Source organism: Natrix helvetica, assembly GCF_964273705.1.
Source record: "Natrix helvetica genome assembly, chromosome: Z".
Taxonomy (NCBI): domain Eukaryota; kingdom Metazoa; phylum Chordata; class Lepidosauria; order Squamata; family Natricidae; genus Natrix; species Natrix helvetica.
Window position 1 is genome coordinate 24,820,954 of NC_138554.1, and position 22,360 is coordinate 24,843,313.

A 22,360-nucleotide genomic window follows, 5' to 3' on the forward strand; every position below is an offset into this window, starting at 1 on the left:
CAATTGCAAATACCCCATCGCCGTTCCCACCTACTCCCCGGCCCGTGGGAAGGCATCAGTAGCAGTGTCTGGACGTGCTCGCATTGGAGAGGTCGGAGCAGGAGGCTGTTCCCGAATCACCCCTCCCCAAAACTCCTAGACCCGGGAAGTGAACGGTGCGTTAGGCTGCATTTTGGCTGTTTCTAATTCTTAGATCCAGCTGGCGGGGAATGCCCTGAAGCCTCCCGTCACCTGAACGCAAGACCCTTGTTCCCCCGCCTGCCTGCTCTTCATTCACACGCGCTGGAAAGAAGCAGACGTGACCAAGCTTTATCAAACGTGCTTAGAATAAGCTTGCTTTGCTCTGTACGTGCGAAGGTGCCTCCTTCTCCGCTCGCTCAGTCATTCAGTCGCCTGGTGCCTACCCACCCGGCACTCGCCCGCGTTATGTCCTGCGCTCCCTTGCCCGCCCTTCTCTGCTTTCTCAAAGCAGAAAGCTTGTCGCCCGGGGAGATGGTCAGACAAACTGAAATCCTCCCATCTGGAGGGCGCCAGGTTTGAGAAAGGCGGACCCTCCATACCTTCCAGCCTCCTTCTCCTGCGCTTTATTATATTCCAACAATCTTCCTGCTTTTCCTCCCCCTTTCCCCTCTTCCATCTGGAACTAATTATTCTCCCTGGGAAAGAAACTTTCAGGAAATTCCATCCTCGGGCTGGGTAAACCTTGGGATGGGTGGGAGGGGGCGGGGATAGAGCTAGAGTCCCTTTTTCAGCAACGCGCTTTCCCTTCTGCCTCCTCCTCCTCCTCCTCCTCTTCCTCCTCCTCTCCACGATCTACATTCTTCCTCTGAGTCTCCTAGAAAGCGTTTCTCCCCCTTTCCATTTTCCAATCGTTTGTTTGTTTGTTGATCGCCTCCAGCGCTCGCAATTACTTGCCCAAATCTCGACCTGGGATGGGATTGGGGGGGGGGGAGAGGGTGTGCTCCTTTAAGAAAAAAGACAGCTAGGGCAAAACCCCGAGAAAGTGGGCGTGCCTTGCGAGACACACCCCTCCCTTTTAACCGCTAGCTTGCCGGACCTGCCTGCTTGGAAGGCGGTAAGCCGGATCAGAGGCTGGGAGTGACGCTCCAGGTAAGAGCGCGTCGCCGGTATAAAACACTGGGATTATTGCTCCGGTTTGGGGCGGTGAAGAGGGAAAGGGAATAATAAGAAGCAGAGCAAGAGATCAGGAAGTCCTGGGCTCGGAAAGAAGAAAAAACCTTCCTGGGATCTCACCAGATTAACGGGATTCTTGGGTTCGCTGGAAGGGGACGTGTGGTTTACAGTGGATTAGAAACGGTGTGGGATCGCTTCAAGGTGATTGCGGAGAGGGGAGCGGCGCAGCCCGAAGGATCCCTTCGCGTGGGGCAGCGCGGACTAGTGGATTCGCAGCCGAACAAAAGGCAGCCTGTGTCTGCGATTCGTGGCAGAAGGGAGTGGAGCTTAACAGAGAGTTCCAGCGGGTAACTGAAATTGTGGGGGGTTTTTTTCCCCGGGAAAGGCGTCTCTCTGCAGGAATCCCATGGTTTTGCCGCTTTGGCTGTGTCCACTTCAGAGAGAGAGAGAGGTTAGATCCAGGTGGGATGGGGCGGGGCGGGGCGGGCTAGCGGTGGAGAAATGTGGCATCTCAATACGTGGGGTGTTGAACTGTGGGCCACCGGAGTGAGCAATGCAAATGCTAGGCGATGAATCGAATCAATCCAAAAGGAATGGCAGGGGGCGTACAATGACGGCGAAACAAAGGGTGGAGGGCGTAAAACTGCAGGGACGCCAGAGCCTCCCCCTCACCCCCAATCTCCTGGGTATGTTCCCGACCAGTCCTCCCTTTTTCCTTCTAAAGGTGTGTTAGATCGAATCGCCTTTCTTCTGCATGGTCTTGGCACTGCTGGGTAAGGATGATGGGAGCTGTAGTCCATCCAGGCTCGACGTTAAGAAGCGAGGACGAAGGTGTATCTTGCTCCTTGTGCATTGTTACCATATTGTGGCGGCTTTTTAGCGGCATTGGGTTGGGGCAGGATTGGGAGGAAGCACTGGAAAAATAAGTGGGGGGCGGAAACGAATTAGGGCTCAGAGCATTTGGGAACCAGTGGTTATTTTATGTAGAAGGTGGGGAAGTATGTTTCTGCATTTATTTCATGTTTGGGGCTACCCAAGAGACTAGAAACTCAGGGCAGCTCAGCCGTTGGGTTTACAGAATTATTGGGGTGCAGAATTGTGGATTTTCTAGTGAACTTTAGTGACAATGTGGTATCCTTGAGCTGCATGAAGCAAGGTTAGCCTGTGTCCACAGGCAAAACCTGCTCTATTTGGGCTGGGGTCTATACTCCCAGCCGCACCTTTCAAGATCACATGAGTAGGAGGCATGTTTGAAGCATGTTCCTGATCTCTAGGGCAGTGGGAGGGGGCAGGGCACCATGAATCTCCTGCATGTTATATAAATTGGGTTCTTTGATTGAACGGCACCATGTGATTCATTTTCCCCCCTTCTTGCATAAGGGATTGATTTCCCTCCCCCTCTGTTTTAATGTTGCTTCTGTCTGTTAGGTCACTTTCACATGGAAATTGGATTAGCCATGCTAGGCACACTAGTCTTGTACATAGTAAAACTGTCAGTCTTGCTTTGTAGCGTCTATTTTTGCTCTAGCCTGACCTACCTCACAGGGTTGTTATGAGGGGAATAGTAGAAGAAAGCACTGAGTACACTGAGTAACTCACCTTGAGCTCCTGAAGGGAAGGTAGAATATAAGTTTGATAAAGGAATAAATAAACTATTGCTGGATTGTTATAGTTAGGCCAAGTGCTTTCAGCAACCAAAATTGTCACGAGGCAAAAAGTCAATAGATATAGCTGGTGACAGTGGCAATTTCTCAGTAGAATCTGTATTTGAAGAACTACTTCTCCTGTATAGGGAAGTTCTATTTAACTATAGAAAGTCCTCGACTTATGACCACAATTGAACATTTCTGTTGCTTTTGCCCAATTTTATGACCTTTCTTGCTACAGTTGTTAAGTCAATCACTTCCATTAAGTTAGTAACATGGTTGTTAAGTGAATCTGGCTTCCCCTTTGACTTTGCTTGTCAGAAGGTTGCAAAAGGGGATCACATGACTCCATGACACAGCAACAGTCATAAATACATGCCAATTGCCAAACATTCGAATTTTGATCATGTAACCATGGAAATGCTGCAATGGTCATAAGTGTGAAAAATGGTCATAACTCACTTTTCAATCCTGTTGTAACTTCCGTCGGTCACTTGAGATCAACCTGTATTCTAATAACTGCTGGCTTACAGGTAGACCTCAAGTTACAACCATTTGTTGAGCAATCATTTGAAAAGTGATTTGTGACCAGTCCTCATAGTTATGACCATTGCAGCATCCTCACAGTCCCTTGAGCATTTAACAACTGGCACATATTTATGGTGATTGCAGTTTCCCAAATCATGTGATTGTCATTCACAACTTTTTCAGCTGGTTTCTGATAAGTCAGCGGATTAAGCTGAAGCACAGGATTCATTTAACAACTGCAGTGATTCACTTAACAACAATGGCAAAAAAGTCATAAAACTGGGCACGACTCACTTAACCACCACCTGGCTTAGCAATAGAAATTCTGCTGCCAATTGTGATTGTCAAGGACAACCTGTATATCGAAAGGGATAGCAAAGATATGCTCTCATCTTTGCGAACTCTGGCATAGTCTTCTTTTGTTTTTGGATGGAGTAATTGGGTCTAAGTGAAATTGAGTTCTCAAGAGTAACATGGCCAAACAGGGCATGTTGTTTGCTGCTTATAAAAGGCCATCCCAGGGCATGCTTTGTAAACTGCATGGAGTGTCGAGCTGAATTTCAATGTTCTGACTACTCGACCAGATTTGCACCCTGGCTTACGACCAATATCATGGGCAGAACATTTTAGGAGAAAATCTTCAGCTCACCCAAGTTCAGCCTTTATCTTTTAGTTAGAGATGCCAAACCACTTTCATAAAAGTGTTGCTGTTTAGCACCCTAGCAGGGAAAAAGAAACAGGACATTAAACTTTGGTACAAACCAAGAGCAATAAAATTTGAAAACCTGTTTATCACTTTGCTTGCCACAACAAATGGTTTCTTTAGTGTAGGATGGATAACATCTAAAAATGATGCTGGCTGGGTTATGGTGGTTGCCTAGAAGAAAATTCTGCCTGGTTCTGTTTTCTCAGTTCATTCTGAAATGATCCAATCCCAGGATCTATTGGATCTTATATGGTAATATTGCTGGGGTTTTTTTTTGCCCAATCAGTTTGATATGTGAACATCCAATGCAATATCTGTGATCTCCTCTGTGTATGTCGATGGAAACTAGATGACCCATAACTTTCTTGTATATTTACAAGGACAGGTACAGGTAATCCTCAATTTATAAAAGTTCTTTTAGTGATCGTTCAAAGTTTCAACAGCACTGAAAAAAGCATGACAATTTTTCACACTTTATGACCATTGCAGCATTTCCATAGCCACGTGTTCAGAATCCAGGTACTTTGCACCTGACTCATATTTATGACGGTTGCAATGTTCTGCAGTCATGTGATCTCCTTTTTCGATTTCTGACAAGCAAAGTCAATGGAGGAAGCCAGATTCACTTAACAACCGTGCTACTAACTTAACAATTGCAGTGATTCACTTAACTGCAGCAAGAAAGATGGTAAAATGGGGCAAAACTCACTTAACGAACGTGTCGCTTAGCAACATAAAGTTTGGGTTGAATTGTGATCATAGGTCAAGGACTACCTGTAGCGCTTCTGTAGATTTTGAATTCCTATTATCCTGTATTTGCAACTGCAGCTAATAAGCTCATTATGACCATGCACCCCAAAATGAGATTACGGTGATTCTGTATTATAGATTTGGTGAATAGGAAATGGCTGTTTTGCCTAATAAATCAAAACTACCCCTTGTCCTTGACTTATAACCATTAGTTATAAGGTTACAATAGTACTGAAAAAAGTGCCTCACAACTGGTCATTGCACTTACACCCATTACAACAGCCCCACAGTCACATGATTAAAATTGGGGTGCTTGGCAACACAAATATGACATTCAGCATCCCGGGGTCATGTGATTGCCATTTGGGACCTTCCAAGTAGCCTTCCAACAAGCAAAGTCAATAAGGGAGCCAGATTTGCTTAATGACCATGTGATTCACTTAACAACTGCAGTGATTCGCTTAACAACCATGGGGGAAAAGGTCGCAAAATTAGGCACAACTCTTTAATAACCTCTTTGCTTAGCCACAGAGATTTTGGTCCCAACTGTGGACATAAGTCGAGGACTATTTCAGCTTCTGCACCTGCAAAGACATTATAATCACAGGTTTTGCATGCTTTCTTACTCAAAAGTAACATCTTTGACAGATGTCAGTGAAGTGGTCCTGAGTTTCCACCTATCAGATTCGGTTCCTTTTCCAAAGAATGTTGGATTCCTTGTTTAACCACCAGGAAACCAAATTTGACACCATTATTTAAGGGCAAAACTTTAAAACCTTTGGCCTATGCCTGAGACCTCATTATTTCACCCTTGCCCAACCTGGTAGTCCCTAAACCAGGGGTCTCCAGCCCCAATCTGTAGACCGAGGCCAAGCCACAGCATGCCAGAAATTGGACCGCACAAACATGCAAAGCCCCATCCGAAGGATGCAGGCAGCACATGGAACCATTCCCCCTCCGGTCTATAGGAAAAACCTCTCTCCATGGAACTAGTCCCTGGTGCCCAAAAGGTTGGGGGCCACTGCTCTAAACCTCAAAGGAGAGCTATATGCAATGAAATTTCATTTTAATGTATGGCGGTTAGTGTACATTCAAAGTGACAATAAAATTATTCTAAGTCTAACATCTATCACTAAGTGTTGTATACTAAGTGTTCATACCTTAATAATTTAATAATTAAAATTAATTAATTAATTAATTTAATAAGTGTTATATCACTAAGGGTTGTATGCTAAATGTTCTAAGTCTAATCTCTATCACTAAGTGTTGTATCCTATGATTCTTGATGAACGTATTCTATTTTATTTTTCTTTACATACACTGAGAGAAGACAAATTCCTTGTGTGTCCAATCACACTTGGCCAATAAAGAATTCTATTCTATTCTATTCTATTCTATTCTATTCTATTCTATTCTAATCACCCAGGCTTTGTGGGATTTGCAGCTTCGCTATCTGGAATGCTCCAGATGGGGGAAGCCTATCCCATTTGACTCTAATTAAAGCAGGGATATTCAACTTTAGCAACTTTTAAAACCTATGAACTTCAGCTTCCAGAATTTCTCAGCCAGCATGGTTGGTTGGTGAATTCTGGAGTTGAAATCTACAGGTTTTAAAGTTGCCAAAGTTTAAAGGCTGATGCATCTCTGTATGTAAACCTTTCACACAACAGCAAAATCAAAGTTCAGATGCTGTTAAGTAGCAGTATGCAATGGAACAAACCCCATTGGCTTTATGAAAAAAAATAAAACCACAGGGGATTTTTAGCATACCATTGATAATGGTATTTCTTTCGGGGCGGATGAGCTATTTTAAATTCATGATAGGCAACCTGAAGGAATGTGATTGTTTTGGCTTGTACTTTCTCAATATCTGGCTGTTGGCTGGGTAGGGCTGGTACATCTAAAACTCCAGAACATCTCAAGGACACCCATTTGCTAGTGCCTGAAGGCATAAAAAAGTAGAAACAGCTTTCCAATTAAAAAAAACCTATTAATCATATGGTTGATTTCCCCCTATAGTTGATAAATCAATACTCTATTTTTCTCACTGTCCTCCAAGGGTGCCATATTTTGCTCATTTTTAAATATGTTCACTTTTATTCCATGATAACTGTTCTCTTGACTTGAGAAGCATTTCAAATTTTTAATATGATACACTACTACTATCATGTTTGAATGAGACAACTCCCAATTTTTTCTTTAGTCTGATCAGAACAATATAGGACTCTTAAGAAAATAGCTGATGGGTTTAACCTGAATTCACCATCCTATTTCTTGAGCCCAAAATTACTCCAGAAGGCTGTGTTAAGGACTGTCACTGTATGGTTGTATGAACCCATAATTGAGGACTGTAGGGCAGTGGTGGGTTTCAATTTTTTAAAAAACCTCTTCTGTAGGTGTGGCCTGCTTTGTGGGAGTGGCTTGCCGGCCATGTGACTGGGTGGGAGGAGCTTGCCGGCCATGTGACTGGGTGGGAATGGCTTGCCAGCCGTGTGACAGAGTGGGAGCGGCTTGGCAGTCATGTGACTGGATGGGCATGGCCAACTTATAAAATGTGGTAAAACTCATTTAACAACACTCTTGCTTAGCAACCAAAATGTTGGCTCAGAAACTCTGGCATTTGAAGCACGCAAGTCTTAAAGCTGTCAAGTTACAAGACCCTTGCACCCCTAATCCTTTAGAAAAAAACCCCAGGGGTGTTCAAACTCGACAGCTTTAAGACTTGTGGACTTCAACTCCCAGAATTCCTCCTCTTGCTCTTCATCTTGATGATGTGCGGACGGGCGAGGGGAGGGAGCTGGAACCGGTTCTAAACTGCACTGTAGATTTGTGGAACCTCTTCTGTAGAAGAGGTTAGAACTGGCAGGAACCCACCCCTGCTGTAGGGCCGCCTGAAGCTTAGTTAGGGGTTTCTGAATCACAGTTCCCAGCATCCCTTGCTGTACAGATGATCTTCACTTGGGATTTGAACTGGTGTTTTGCCAATCTCTAAATGCTTTCTTGATGGCTTTTTAAAAAGTCTGTTATGTGACAAGATACACTCACAGAAATTGGGTTTTCTTATGATTAAATAGATATTATGCTAACTGACAGCCAGTTTGGTCTAATGCAACTATGTAAGCAACTATGGCAACTTTAGGACTGTGGACTTCAACTCCCAGAATTCTGTGTTGGCTCAGGAATTCTGGGAGTTGAAATCCACAGGCCATGAAGGCACTGTAACTGCCCATCTCTGATCTAGTGATTAAGGCACCAGGTTAGAAAGTATGAGCCCATGAGTTCAAGTCTCACCTTAGCTTCATCTCACCTCACAGGGTTGTTGCTTTGGGGGAAATAGGAGGAGAAAAGAGTACTGGATTTGTTTATCGCCTTGAATTATTTGTAAAAATAATAAAGGTGGGGTATTAATAAAAAAAAATCGTAGACATGGGCAATCCTGACATTTCCCCCCCAAAGAGAAATAGTTTTAATTCATTTTCCTTACCAACCCTTCCAAGATGTTCAATCCCCCTTCAGTGTTTTTCTCTTCTTCTTTTGAGCAGCATTTCAAAATAACCAACTGGGATTACAATTTTTTATACTCTGCAGAGATATTTGAGGCCCAAGGTCATCTCATTAAGAAATTAAGATATTAAAAACAGGACATTTGTTCTACTGCCGTGCGGTTTCCTTTAAAATGAAAGGAAATTCATGTTACGCAGAGCTCAAAGGTGCCCAGAGGAAGTATCCCAAGGCGATATATTCCTACCCCTGCATTAGGCTAATCATAGTTTTTTGTCATAGGTTTAACTCTCCCAATTGCATAAAGCTATCCATTTTTATAGGGCTAATAAAACAGGAGAAAAGTTACAGTTTAGACATGCAATAAAGTAGGAAGGATTGTGATCAAGTATGCCAGTTAAGATGACTGGAGGGTTCAACACTCCCCCCCCCCCCCCCGTTTGCTAGAACTTCTTAAAAAAAGCTAACCTGAGTATGCAGAAACAAAGACCTTCTTCTCTGGAAAAAAAATGGTATAACTAAATAAAAACCTAAAGACTAAATAAAGATAAAGAAGAAAGATGCTGAGATGGAGGGGAGGGGGGAAGGAATGTGGTCTACAGAGACCCATAGATGTCTCTTGCTCATCCTTTGATCTCGTTACCCATTTCTTGTTTTGTCCACTCTGAAATATAAGCTTTGAACCTGATGTTCACAAACAGAGATAAAAAATCCTTCACTCTTTGAGATTTATGGTTATTTGCACTAACCTCTCTCACCCCTGGGTTCCAACACACGAACCCAGATCTGCCTTCTCATTTTTTCTTTAAAAAAAAAACATATCTTCCAATCAATCACTCTCTCGAACCATTCATCTTTTAGTCTTTTCCTTTCCTTAATCTCACCCCCTTTCTATCTCTCCAACACTACATCAATCCATTGGAATGCAGAAGCCATGTTTGTCAACTCTGATTTGAGTCAATTGCTCATTTTTTTAAAAAAAAAGAATAATATTCTGAAGTCTGGGCTGATTCATTTATCCGTGGGTCTCTTCAACCATTCTCCAAAAGAGGAAAAAATGAGCTTGGTCAGAGGCAAAATATCAACAGCAAAAAAAATTTGTATTAGGGTTTTATTTCTGTTCTGGTCAATTCAAGGATTACTTCAGGCAATGAGGAAAGGTTCTTCAAACATGTGCAGAGTGCAGGTAGTCTTCGACTTACAACAGTTTCCCACAATTATAACCTTTGCCGGCATCCCCATGATCATGTGATCAAAATTCAGATTGGCAACTGGTTTCTATTTATGACTGTTGCTGTGTCCCAGGTCATATGATCACCTATTGCAACCTTCTGGCAAGCAAAGTCAATGGGGAAGCCAGATTCACCTAACAACTGGCATACTAACTTATTAACTGCAGTAATTCGCTGAACAACTGATGCAAGAAAAGTCGTAAAATGGGGCAAAACTCACTTAGCAAATGTCTCACTTAACAACCTAAATTTTGGCTTAAATTAAGTCGAGGACTACCTGTACACTGTGTTATATGCAGTTGCCATAAACCAACTATCGGTATATGTTTGTTTGGTTTCTTAGTCCATTTTTTTACTAAAAGTAACAATTCAAGCCAGCTAATGATGACATTATAAGAAAGCTATAATAAAAACCTGGATTGGAGCTTTTAAACAACTCTGAAAAAATGGCTGGCATGTTAGAAGGAAATGCTCTGCTCTTCTTGCTGGTGTAGATTTTTATTTATGAAGAGTTTCACATTGAAAGTTAATGACTGATGGCCATTTCTCTTTTTTTCCCCATCTCTGATTGCTCACCACTATTGGGTTCCTTAAAATGCATGAGATGCTTAAAAAGCATGAATTATGTTTCATGCTGATCAACAGAATGTGTCTCTGCTTGGCAAAACAGGATTTAAACCAGGATATGTTTTAAATGCTGATCTATACAACATGTCATGTATTGTTATTAATGTGTTTATTGCATTGTATTGGAATGGTGATTTAAACATTTCTTTGTCTCTGTCATTTATGTACAAATATGCACACATGTACATTCATACAGGCATTTTTCTTTTTTAAAAAAACTGACGAAGCTTCTGTTTAAGTGTTTAAAACACTTCAGAAGATATTCTTACATTAAGAAATATTTTAAATATAAAGTATCTATACAAGGGGAGTTGTCAAATTTGCTGCCACTGCCACCATACCAAAGAACTGAAGTTATCTGGGAAAAGTGTAGATGTAGAACAGTGCAAATTTTTGTGCTGTCATATCTTCAGAACCAATGTTAAGGACTAGAAAGTTAAAGAGAGGGATACAAAGTGGAGATGTGTTGCTTGTTTGTAAGTTTGTAAGTTGTAAGTTTATCAGTTGTAGAAGACTAGGGAACTTGGTTCTGTCTATAAAGGTATATGTCCCCACAGCCAGCCACTTCTTAAATTTCTGACTATCTGTGTTAGTGGTTCTACACTATTGATCTCCTTCAAGGATATACTTGTATAGGTAATCATTGACATGAAGCCATTTATTTAGCAACCATTCAAAGTTATAACATCATTTTTTAAAAATGACTTAGAACTGTTCCTCCTGCTCAACAGCCATCACATGTTCCCCAGGGCCAAAATTTGGGTGTTTGACAACAGGCCTGCATTTATGATAGTTGCAGCATCCCGATGTCACATGATCCACCATTTGCAACTTTTCCAGTTGGCTTCCAACAAGTAAAGTCAGTGAGGGAAGCCAGGTTCGCTTAACAACCACACGATTCACTTAACAACTGCAACAATTTGCTTAACGACCATGGCAAAGAGGTTGAGTGTAAAATTGAATGTGAGTCACTTAACAACAGCTTTATTTAGAAAAGGAAATTCTACTCCCAATTGTGGTCGTAAGTCGAGGACTACCCATACTTCAAAATAAGGCAGTTCTAACACGGTTTCCAAGTGGCTGCTTTTTTTTCTTCCCCTACAACTGCTAAGCTTCTTTGGAAAAAGTGAAGGTGAGGCTAGCTCAGCCATCCTTGTCTAACTAGTCTCTCTCTGTGTGTGGTATGTGTGTCACACACCCCAGAACGTGTCACTTCACTTTTCAAAGCCTAACATTTAGAGACGCTCCTTTCACATCCCTGCATTATCTTTCATTTGGTTCTTAGTCGGGTTTCTGAATATGCCAACCAAACTCCGGAATTCAGGAATGTGCTGAACTTTATACAAAGTTAGAGGCTGTTTATTTTCCCCCTAATGTGTGGGTATGCGTTTAAATTTCCTGCCCGGGGATAATATTTGTTTTGGCTTTTGTTTCCCAGTTTCTCTCTTACAATATCCTCTGTGGCGCAGTTCGGATTTTATTGGTCTTTCTGACATTTGCAATATTTTCTCTCTTGTTCAGGTATAAATAAATAACTTTCTGGGCCACCACCCAAGAAGGGGTGGAGTGAAAGCTGGTGAAGAAAGAGGAAAAAGAAAAGGAGAGCCGCAGAAGTAGACAAATGAAAAGGGGGAAAAGGAAATTTTCTGAGGATTTCTGAGAAACTCGTAGCAAACTTCCCGGACATTGCTGGACAAAAGTGGAACAGGATCCAACTCTGAATGCTGGGAGGATATTGAGTGGGTTGGTTTTTTTGGTGGTTTTTTTTTTTTTTTTTGTGGGTTGCTTTGGCACTGCCCCTTGGCGGAGGCAGCGGATTGGGGCGACTACAAAAGCAGGAAGAGAGTCGGGACGTTCCTGTGAGTCACTTGAGGTGTGGGAAAAAGGCAGTTGCCGCGCTCTTTTTAGCAAAGGTGAGTTTGCTAACTTAAAAGCCTTTTTTCTCCCCCTTATCTTTTTGCGCCTGGGAAACTCTGGCTGGGCAGTTGGAGAAAGACACGTGTTGAACCATCTGACATCTCTCCTGGCTGCAGGGAATTAAGGTTGCGGTGGGGCTGGGATGGGGAGGAGGGGGGGGGGGCGACTCTGACTGTAGCTTGAGCTGTAGTAAAATAAGCCAGCCAGGAACTGGGACTCATTAGTCCCCTACTGTAGAGTGTGATTTAATATGGCTAGCTGATGGTCTGGAAACTAAGGTGAGGCAGAGGATTGTAGTTTCAGAATGTGACCCGGGAATCCAGAGAGTTGAAAAAGAAAGCAATTTCACCTGGAGAACAGCTAACCTAACCAGGTGGCCAGTGCAGGCGTTGGGAAAGCAGGATGGTCTCTTTGGATAGCCCTCTTCTCTAAAGGAGGGGAGTGCAGGGGATGAACTGACCTTTAATCTCACACAAGGATTAAAAGGAAACTTGGGGGTGTGGTAGCACAAAGTCTTGTCTGTCTGTCTGTCTGTGTATGTGTGTGTCTGGAGGGGAAGGAATAAGTGAGTAGTCATAAATCAAAGCGCTGCCACGTTGAAAGCAAGAAAGAGAGGGGGCTGCGGCTAAGCCACATTGACACCATGACCACCCCCAGCCACATATCTATGCCTCGATTTCTTAAGATATTCTTCCTGGCATATCAAAACTTTCAACACAACCACCTCCCAGCCCCCTTCCCCCCCGCCGCCCCGTCCCCACTGTTTTGAGGTTTTCTCTTCAATGACCTAGTTCTTGGAGGACCCCTGATATAAAATGCCCTTTTGTTGATCCTTTCTTCTGTGGTTCCCTAGATTTTTCTCCTGGCCCACCAACTCTCCCCTTGAAATCCCAATTCGTTTTTTTAGCCCAATATCCCATTTGATCTCCTTCTTTCTGTAAGGACCCCAGGATATATTCTCCTAACTCATTCTCTGCCTCTTGCTTGCTGGATCTAGCTCCTTTTCTAGATAAATCCTGAATATGGGCCCCTTCTCCACATAGATGTTGTTTCTCTGCTCCATCAGAGTTAGACAATCCCACCAGATCTGCCCAGTGCCTTAACTGTTTCCTTAATCCCAGCTGTGCACAAGCATTTCCAAAGGATTTGTGTTAATTTTTTGAAGGAAATTCCGTCATTGTCCTCTGGGGCTAGTAACCATATCTGTCATCCGCAGACAGGGAAGGGAAGGATGGAAGGGAAAGGAATAGATATATTTTCCCAAGAGACTTTTTAGAATAAGCCCGCCTGGGATCATGCCAAGATCATGTCAGATCCAGTGGTTCTGATTCTCAGCTGTTCCACGCCTCGCATTTTTGCATGCCCTCTTTATGTTTTTTTGTGGTAGACGGCCAACGTGCTATCCCCCAGAAGGCTGGGATTCTGCTGAAAAGCTTTTAAAAAACAAAACAAAAAACCGCCAAATGAAAGTATATTGTCCACAAGCTCTCTCTTCGGGCAACCCTCAAGTGGTCACAGGGAGCTTCAAGTAAAAAAGCTTGAAGGAAAAATAGACTTATTTCATAAAAGTTTGTTTGATCCAATGAATAGCTTAGGCCAGATTGCCCTAAATTAGAAACACTGGTTTAAGGGCAGTTCATTCTTAAAGGTAATTTGTTTATCCGGTGATATGCTTCCCACAAATACATGCATATGGCTTTCTCAAGATAGTTCCTTCACCCCATTCCTACTGCTTTGTCTCGATGCTAGAGCATTTCCCAGAAAAATCAGTTAATTCATTTTCATTTTTAAAAAGTAAGAAGCCTTCCTTACCCCTTGGGATATTTTGATTTAAACTTCATCTGAGGAGAGGAACACATTTCTGCCTCTGCCTCTTTTTCCCCCTTTGCTCCTTCCGTTCGTAAGGTTTAAGCTCATCCTAAGTGGGCAGTTATGTCACTTTATGGCCAATTATCCCTTAAACTAATAATCAAGGACTCTTGGATTAAAAAGGATTGCATTTAAGAGCCTACTTCCAAATTGGAATCATCATGGAATAAGTTGTCCCTGTACCATACATTTCAGCAGAAACCAAGCAAGCTTTGATCTCCTTCTCGGCTTGCATAGGAAACTATTTGACAGTTGAGTCCTCCACTTACAACAAGAATTGGGACCAGACATTTGGTTGCTAAGCAAGGTGTCAAATCAAGTAAGTTTATTACAGTCAAAGACCAGAACAAGTCCAGGAGTATCCAGTTAAAAATTCTAGAATAAAATAATAAATAACAGATAAAATCTACACTATAATCACAATTTGGATTCAATCACAGCAAAACACAGCATGGCCTAACTATATTATGATATCAGTTCTTAAATGTGAGGCCCTTAATAATTGAATATTAAAATGCAAAAGAGTAGTAATGCAAAAGGGTTTGCTGCATTAGTTGTGTAAAATAGGTATATGTTTCCGACGAATTCCCACAGCTGTTGCACGGAAACTAGCCTCCTGCGCTGCAGTCACAGCCACTGGAGGTAAGTAGTACCGAAATGGCCAGGATACCTATCGATTATAGGATGTATCTCTATAAAAAGAGAAATCCCCCCCCGAATCAATCAATCAATCAATCTATCTAATCTATCTATCTATCTATCTATCTATCTATCTATCTATCATCTATCTATCTATCTATCTATCTATCTATCTATCTATCTATCTATCTAGCTATCTAGCTATCTAGCTATCTAGCTATCTAGCTATCTAGCTATCTAGCTATCTAGCTATCTAGCTATCTAGCTATCTAGCTATCATCTATCTATCTATTATCTATCTATCTATCTATCTATCTATCTATCTATCTATCTATCTATCTATCTATCTATCATCTATCTATCTATCTATCTATCTATCTATCTATCTATCTATCTATCTATCATCTATCTATCTATCTATCTATCTATCTATCTATCTATCTATCTATCTATCTATCTATCTATCTATCTATCTATCTATCTATCGCTCTGTGTGTATATGTTCCAGCATAACTCTGGAACACCTCGAGCAATTTCAACCAAACTTGGTACACAGATGACTTACTCTCCGGAGACAAATACTGTGGGGGGGTAAGACACCGCTAATGCCCCTAGAGGTGTATGTTCTGTTAAGATGCAGCCTGTTTGCCTTTAAATGGCTTCTACTGCACTGCTGTAAAATGGCTTCTTCTGTACAGCTCAGTAGAGTTGCCATGGTAACATCTTCATAGTATTCCATAAGGAGGTTCCCTCTGGTAAGGGAGAAAAACATTAGAAATTACGTTTGGTCCAGACATTTCTCCCCTATAAATAAATACCTGGGCAACGCTGCGTTATCGGCTAGTATCTCTATAAAAAGACCATTGAAGGAGAATGTGTTCAATGGTCTCCAACTTTCCTGAGCCACAAGAATAGAGTCTTTCAGTCAATGGTATATTTTTTTACATTTGCTGTGCAAAACGGCCAATGGAAGCACATGGCAGGCACCGTGAAAGGTCAAAAATCTTTGACCTTTTTTGCTATGGTTGTTAAATGAATTATTATAGTTGTTAAGTGAATCATGTCACTAAGCGAATCCAGCTCCCTCCATTCCCCCCTCCCCCCACTGATTTTGCTTATCGGAAGTCAGCTGGGAAGGTTAAAAGTGGCAATCACATGATCCTAGGATTCTCCAACCATTGTAAATACCTGCCGGGTTGCCAAGCACCCAGATTTTGATCACATGACTGTGGGGATGCTGCAACAGTCGTATGTACGAGGACTGATCATCAGTCATTTTTTCCAGTGCCATTGAATTTCAAACGGTTGCTAAGCACATCGTTGCAAGTCGAGGACTACCTGTAATGCTCGATTATTCCATTGTGGAAGAACTCTAATAAATTATCCTGGCTAGACTACTGTAATGTGCCATATAGGGCTGCCCTTTATTTATTTTATTTATTTATTTCTTGGATTTCTAGACCGCCCCCTCTCCCAAAAAGGGACTCGGGGCGGTGTACAGTCAATGCAGATAAAAATACAATCATAAAACAATTAAATACATTTGGATGGAGGAGATAGGCTGTACAAGAAATAAATATATTCTAAAACCCTAAAAACATCCCCAATTAAAAACCCAAACCCAATTAAAATAAATCCCCGGGAGGTAAAACTAAGAAAGTGCCAGGCCAGCTGATTGAAATAGGTGAGTCTTTAACTTTTGACGGAAGGAACGGAGGTCGGTGGTGGTTCGAATGTCGGGGGGGGAGGTCATTCCAGAGGGTTGGGCCCATCACAGAGAAGGACCTACTCCTAGGTGTCGCCCGCTGACACTGCCTTGAAGGGTATCCGGAAGCTTCAGCTGCTGCAAAATGTTTCAGCTGGCACAAGGTGTTACAGGTAGTCCTCCACTTACAACAGGTTTTTTAGTGTCCATTCAAGGTTACAACAGCACTGAAAAAAGTGACTTATGACTATTGCAGCATTCCCACGGTCATGATCAAAATTCAGACACTTGGCAACTGGTTCATATTTATGATGGTTGTAGTGTCCCAGGCCCTTTTGTGACCTTCAGACAAAGTGAATGGGTAAGCCGTTATTTGTTTAATAACTATCAGTAATTTAACAAGCGCAATGATTCACTTACCTTGTTTCCCCGAAAATAAGGCAGGGTCTTATTTTCTTTTGACCCGAAATAAGCGCTTGGCTTTATTTTCAGGGAGGTCTTATTATTTTTGAGGTGCAGGAGGCGGTGAGCGTGGTCACCTCATGACTGCTGCTGTGTTGCAATTTTTTCAGGGAGGGCTTATTTTAGTGCATGCACTCAAAAGCCCGATTGGGCTTATTATCCAGGGAAGTCTTATTTTAGGGGAAACAGGGTAACAGCTGTGGCAAGAAAGGTTGTAAATGGGGCAAAGCTCACAAACTGTCTCACTTAGAAACAGAAACATTGGGATCATTTGTGGTCATAGGTTGAGGACTTTACCTGTTTTTGTCTGTCTGGAACATATGTTGCCCTTCTGTTCTGTGAGCTGCACTGGTTTCCAGTTTGTTTCTGGGTCCAGTTCAAGGTGATAGTTTTGACCTTTGAAGCCCTACATGGCATGGGACCAGATTGTCCGAGGACCACTTCTGTCCAATTACACCTGCCCATCTCACCAGACCCAGCAGAGAGGGAATGGATCCCATTGGCTAGGGAACTACCGTGTTTCCCCAAAAATGAGACAGGGTCTTATTTTCTTTTGACCCCTGAAATAAACGCTTGGCCTTATTTTCGAGGACGTCTTATTATTTTTGAGGTACAGGAGGCGGCGAGTGTGGTCAACTCATGGCTGCTGCTGTGTTGCAATATTTTCAGGGAGGGCTTATTTTCGGGGGAGGGCTTATTTTAGCGCATGTGCTCAAAAGCCCGATTGGGTTTATTATCCAGAGAGGTCTTATTTTCAGGGAAACAGGGTACATTTGATGGGTCTCAGGCAGCGGACTTTTTCTATGGAGATGCCCACTTTATGAAATATCCCAAAAGTGAGGGTGTCCTCGTTCCTTTTGTCTTTCTAGAAGGCAACAAAACCTACCATTAGTTCTGGGGACACCATGGGACCAGGGAGACGAATATTATCCGCAAAACCAGGGTCCTGTTTCAAGGACTTTATAAAGAGAGATGATGGATGGCAGAAAGTAAGAGTAGCATGGTCTATGAATCAAGGAAGATGGGATGATGGTGCTGCTATGGAAGACTTGATGAGGTTTTTTCATTTAGGCCAGCCCCCCCCCCCTAAACCATTGACCATGGCCCACTAATGGGCCGCAGCCTGCTTGAAACTGGACTGTGGGAAAAATGAGCAATTGGGTACGCCCGAAGCTCCACTTGCACAAGGAGTGGACAAGCACGAGAGAGAGAGAAACTCTATGTGTGGAAGCGGAGAGCACTTGCACTTGTGTGTGAAGTTCCACTCAGGTGAGCGGAGGGTGCTCGTGCAAATGGATCTTCATGTGTGAGCACAAGCGCCCTCCGCTCGCTTGAGCGGAAGTTCATGCATGAGCGTACACCTGGCACAGAGGTGGGTTCCTACTGGTTCGGCGGAGTAGGAAGTAACTCAGCCTGCCATGCCCCCAAACTGGTTCTCTCGGTGGCGCCATAGGCACTGCCATCTTGTTTTTGGCTTCTGCGCATGCACAGAAGCATATTTTTTAGTACTGTGCATGTGCGCGTAGCACGCACAGCACATCCCTGAGCAAACCAGCAATGGCAGCAGCCATGAACCCACCCCTGACCTGCCCCCCACACAAACACTGCACCAGGCCAGGCCATCAAGCTGGAAAGATTGGGGATCGTTTAGGCCATGAAATGCTAGCTGTGGAATTCTGGGAACTGAAGACCACACATCTTGAAGTTGCCAAGATTGAGAAACATTGATTTAGGCTGTTTTCACATCACTGCGGGCTATGTCAAAGGTCTTCAGCCTATGCACCTTTTGGGTTTAGTTCCAAAAAGTTCTTTAAGGCAGTTGCTTCTTTTGTGTAACAGCCCTCCATAGCTGCCTTGCAATCTTGAGCAAAAATATTAGTGCTTTGGATAGGTAAGGTGTTTTTGTTCCTGTTTGATTTAAAATAACTTTATGGAACTGAATCCAGAGAACTGGCTTTATTTCTACCAAACGGTTAGTAGCACCCACTAACAAGTAGTTCTCTTTGGTAGAATAGCCAGAGGCAACATTGGGCTGATGCAATGCAAACTATCCCCTTATACATGTATCTTGGAGTTGCTCATGAGTGTGAAAGGGTAGGAGCTTGTGATGTAATGCTGAGTGTTGCTTTGGTCATTTTGGATCTCATGGACACCTAGAGGGCACTCCTAAAAAAATTCCCTATGAGGAAATGACATCCTTGAAGGGGGATTTCCTCTCACTACCTCTGGATACTGTTAGAGGATTGGTTTTTTTTTTCCTTGTGTGCTTGTAATACTTTCCAATAAAAAGGAATAGAGCAGTGGCTCCCAACCTTTTTTTGGCCATGCCCCACCTAAGCATCTCTAAAATCCTGGTCCCCCCTCCCTCCGTGACATATAATTCTTACTTTACTCACAAAGTGAACTCTGCTCATGTGGAGGAGGAAGCCCAAAAGGCCATTAACTTGGTTTAAACAAGGTTCAAATTGCTCCCCTATGGGGCGTGGGCCTATGTTGGGAACCACTGGAATAAAGTAAAAAGGAATTACGACCACAATTGAGCCCAAAATTTCTGTTGCTAAGTGAGTTTTGACCCATTTTATGATCTATCTTGCTACCATTGTTAAGTAAATCACTGCAGTGGTTAAGTTAGTAATATGGTTGTTAAGCAAGTCTGGCTTCCCCATCGACTTTGCTTGCCTGAAGGTCGCAAAAGCTGATCTCATGACCCCAGGACAGTGCAACCATCAGTGACGTGCAGTCAGGGGAGGCAGGGGAGGCAGAGCCTCACAGCTCTCATCATGAAAATAAAAAAAAAATACTCCAGGAAGCTGCGAAAGTGGCTGGGAGAGGTGCGCGGCTTGGTTTAGCCTCCCTGGACATCGCAGCAGCAGCCCCAAGTGCGCCAATCTCACCATATTTTGCATCGGGCAAGCCTGGGATCCTTGCAAGGGGAATGGGATCATGTGTGCAGGAGGATCCTCAATGCCAGCCTCAGATCTGCGCAGCCGCGGTCCCCTTCATGTTGGCTCAGGAAGGAGGGGAATGGGACCATGTGTGCAGAGGAAGGGGATCGCGGCTCCCGCTGATCTGAGGCTGGTGCTGAGGAGCCTCCTGCACATGTGATCCCATTCCCCTTGCAAGGATCCAGGCTCGCCCGATGCAAAAAATGCATCAGTGCTAGAAGGGGGGGGGGGGGAGGAGGAGAAAGGAGAAGCTTCTCTTCTCAGAAATGTCTTCTCAATGGAGCTGTGGCAGCCTGCCTGTCCCTTTCTGACATTTCTGAGAAGAGAAACTTCTCTGGTCGGGCTGCGCCTGTGCGATCGGAGCAACCACGCGGTTTGATGATGTCACCAGCCTCACCAGTCATAAACCTCACCGCACATCACTGGCAACCATCATAAATATGATTGTTAAAGTGTCTAAATTTTGATCACGTGGGAATGCTGCAATGGTTGTAAGTGTGAAAAACGGTCATTACTCACTTTGTAAGTTCAAACGATCACTAAATGAACTATTGTAAGTTGAAGGACTACTTATAATGCCTTTTATTCCTCATCCCTTCACAGGGATTCGTAATCCAGTTGGAGAGCTTCTTCCTAGATTCCAAAGAAAGGGACCAATGAAATTCAGGAGAGTAGATGAAGGAATCCAGGACTCCTGGCTGTTTTTTTCCCCCTGACTCCCGATACCTACACTGGGTTATTTACCACCCACAGCTGAGTCAACTCTTAGGCCGTTTTCCACTCCTGTCAGCACTTTCTGATCTTGGGAAGGAAGGAGAAGCTTTGCTTGACTCTCCCCTCCCCTCCTCTGCCTCCCTCCTTTACACTTGCCCAGACAATGTCTCCCTTCCACCCCCAGTGCAGCTCCATTATTCCCATTCAACATGAATCACCTCTCTTAGCTCATCACACCTCCGACAAGAACATTGCAATGTTGGGCAGGTACAAGGAGAGACAGGAAACTCCAGCGTCTGCAGGCCTGGTCCACCTTGCGTGTAGGGGAGGGCCAACCATGCCATCAGGACAATATTTGGGGGAAAGCATCCAAACACGAAAGGAAGGAGGGGGATCTTCCTTGCAGTCTTGTTTCCTGTATCTGAGTCAAGGGAAGGCAAACTCTGTCTCGCTTTAAACAGCCATTCCCTTCCACAGCTCAAATTCCATTCCAAAGTATCCAACAATATTTCTGCTGTGATTACCACGAGTGTTCACAGCATTGTAGAGAAAGAAACTCCCTGTTTATTAGATAATGCATCCATTCCTGTTACCCATGGATAGACCTAGTTTGATTTAATACAACAAGCTACGGTTGCAGTTTAGTGTTCTGAGCGAACACAGCTATTTGGGTTTCCTAACCATGGGTTGATGTGTTAAAACTGGGTAATTGTGGATTAATAAACTACAATTAAGTAAATAATGTTTTCGTGTCTTGTGTAAATTCAAGCATCTGTCCTATAGAGCAGAGGTCTTCAAACCTGGCAACTAAGACTTTAAGACTTATGGACTATAACTCCCAGAATTCTCCAGCCGGAGAATTCTGAAAGTTGAAGTCCACAAGTCTTAAAGTTGCCAAGTTTGGGGACCCCTGCTATAGAAGATCTGTGATATCTTGAATATGCTCTATTCTGCTATGAATGGCAGAAGTTAAATTCTGCTTCTGTCAACGAAATGATACCTAGTTTGGGTATTTTCCTCTTGGGTGTCTTTAAAATCTTCTATCCTCTAGATCTTGCTCTTCTTCTTCAGGAACTTGAGTCTTCCAAAGCAGCCTAAGTGTTCCTCAGTCAAAGAACTGGTTGGACAAGTTATATGTGGGTGGCTAGTAGGTGTGAAATATCCTAAGCTGGGTCAGGAGGGAGCAGTATTCCCACAACTCTTTCATTTATCCCAGGCTCTGCCTGCCACAAAATCTGAAACCTTTGCCCCCTCAGACTGAAAGGAAAGTAAGGCCGGGTCATTTCCTGTAAAAGTTGTGAATTTTAGCACATTTTGTGTGAATTTGGTAGATTGAACAAAACCAAGAGAATACCTTGGTGTGAAGGATTCTCTCTTTTGTCTATTCTATCTCAGAGAAGCTAAAATATGATGGTCACCATAATTAGCACCTCGTAAAAAAAAAAATCCAGACAGGGTAACTGTTTTTGAAAACTTGTCTTCTGAGATTATTATTCTTTCATATCATTGGTCCCTGTGCTATCTCTCTTAGAAGAAAGCCACAACAATCTCCTGGCTGCCTTCAAGTCGAACAAATTTATTATGGCAGAAGATTTCGTGATGAGTCATGGGCCCAAAGTGTTAGCTAAGTTACAGATAAACTCAGAGCTGGCTAGAAAGGAGGGAAAATAGGTGTGAGTCAAGGAAAATGTGAAATATGGGAAGACAAGGACTACTACGTGGAGGGCTACCGCAAATTAACATTAGTACTAAAGGCAAACATCCTGCCATGGGTAAAGTAATTGATGTATGGTGTGATTAAAAGTGGATTGTGTTCATTTAGGGCAAAAATGATAGCCTTAATTCAATGGGAGTTGATAGGGAGCCGCCCGGAATTGGCTTTAAGGTAGGCAGCTATATAAATGTTTTAAATAAATAAACAAACAAGTAAATAACTCATGCTTTGGTTTCATGTTTCAGCTATATAAATGTTTTAAATAAACAAA

At 43.1% G+C, this 22,360-nt stretch overlaps 1 protein-coding gene across 4 annotated transcripts in view; it reads left to right on the plus strand.

Moving 5' to 3' along the window:
- The first annotated feature begins 970 nt into the window (after positions 1 to 970).
- CDC42EP5 (CDC42 effector protein 5) overlaps positions 971 to 22,360 on the plus strand; it is a 31,441-nt gene continuing 10,051 nt past the window's right edge. The window contains exons 1-2 of one of the 4 annotated variants that reach the window (XM_081970772.1): positions 971 to 1,110; positions 11,646 to 12,037. The gene's annotated coding sequence lies outside the window, so the exon portion shown is untranslated. The other 3 variants (XM_081970774.1, XM_081970773.1, XM_081970775.1) reach the window with 3 other exon arrangements.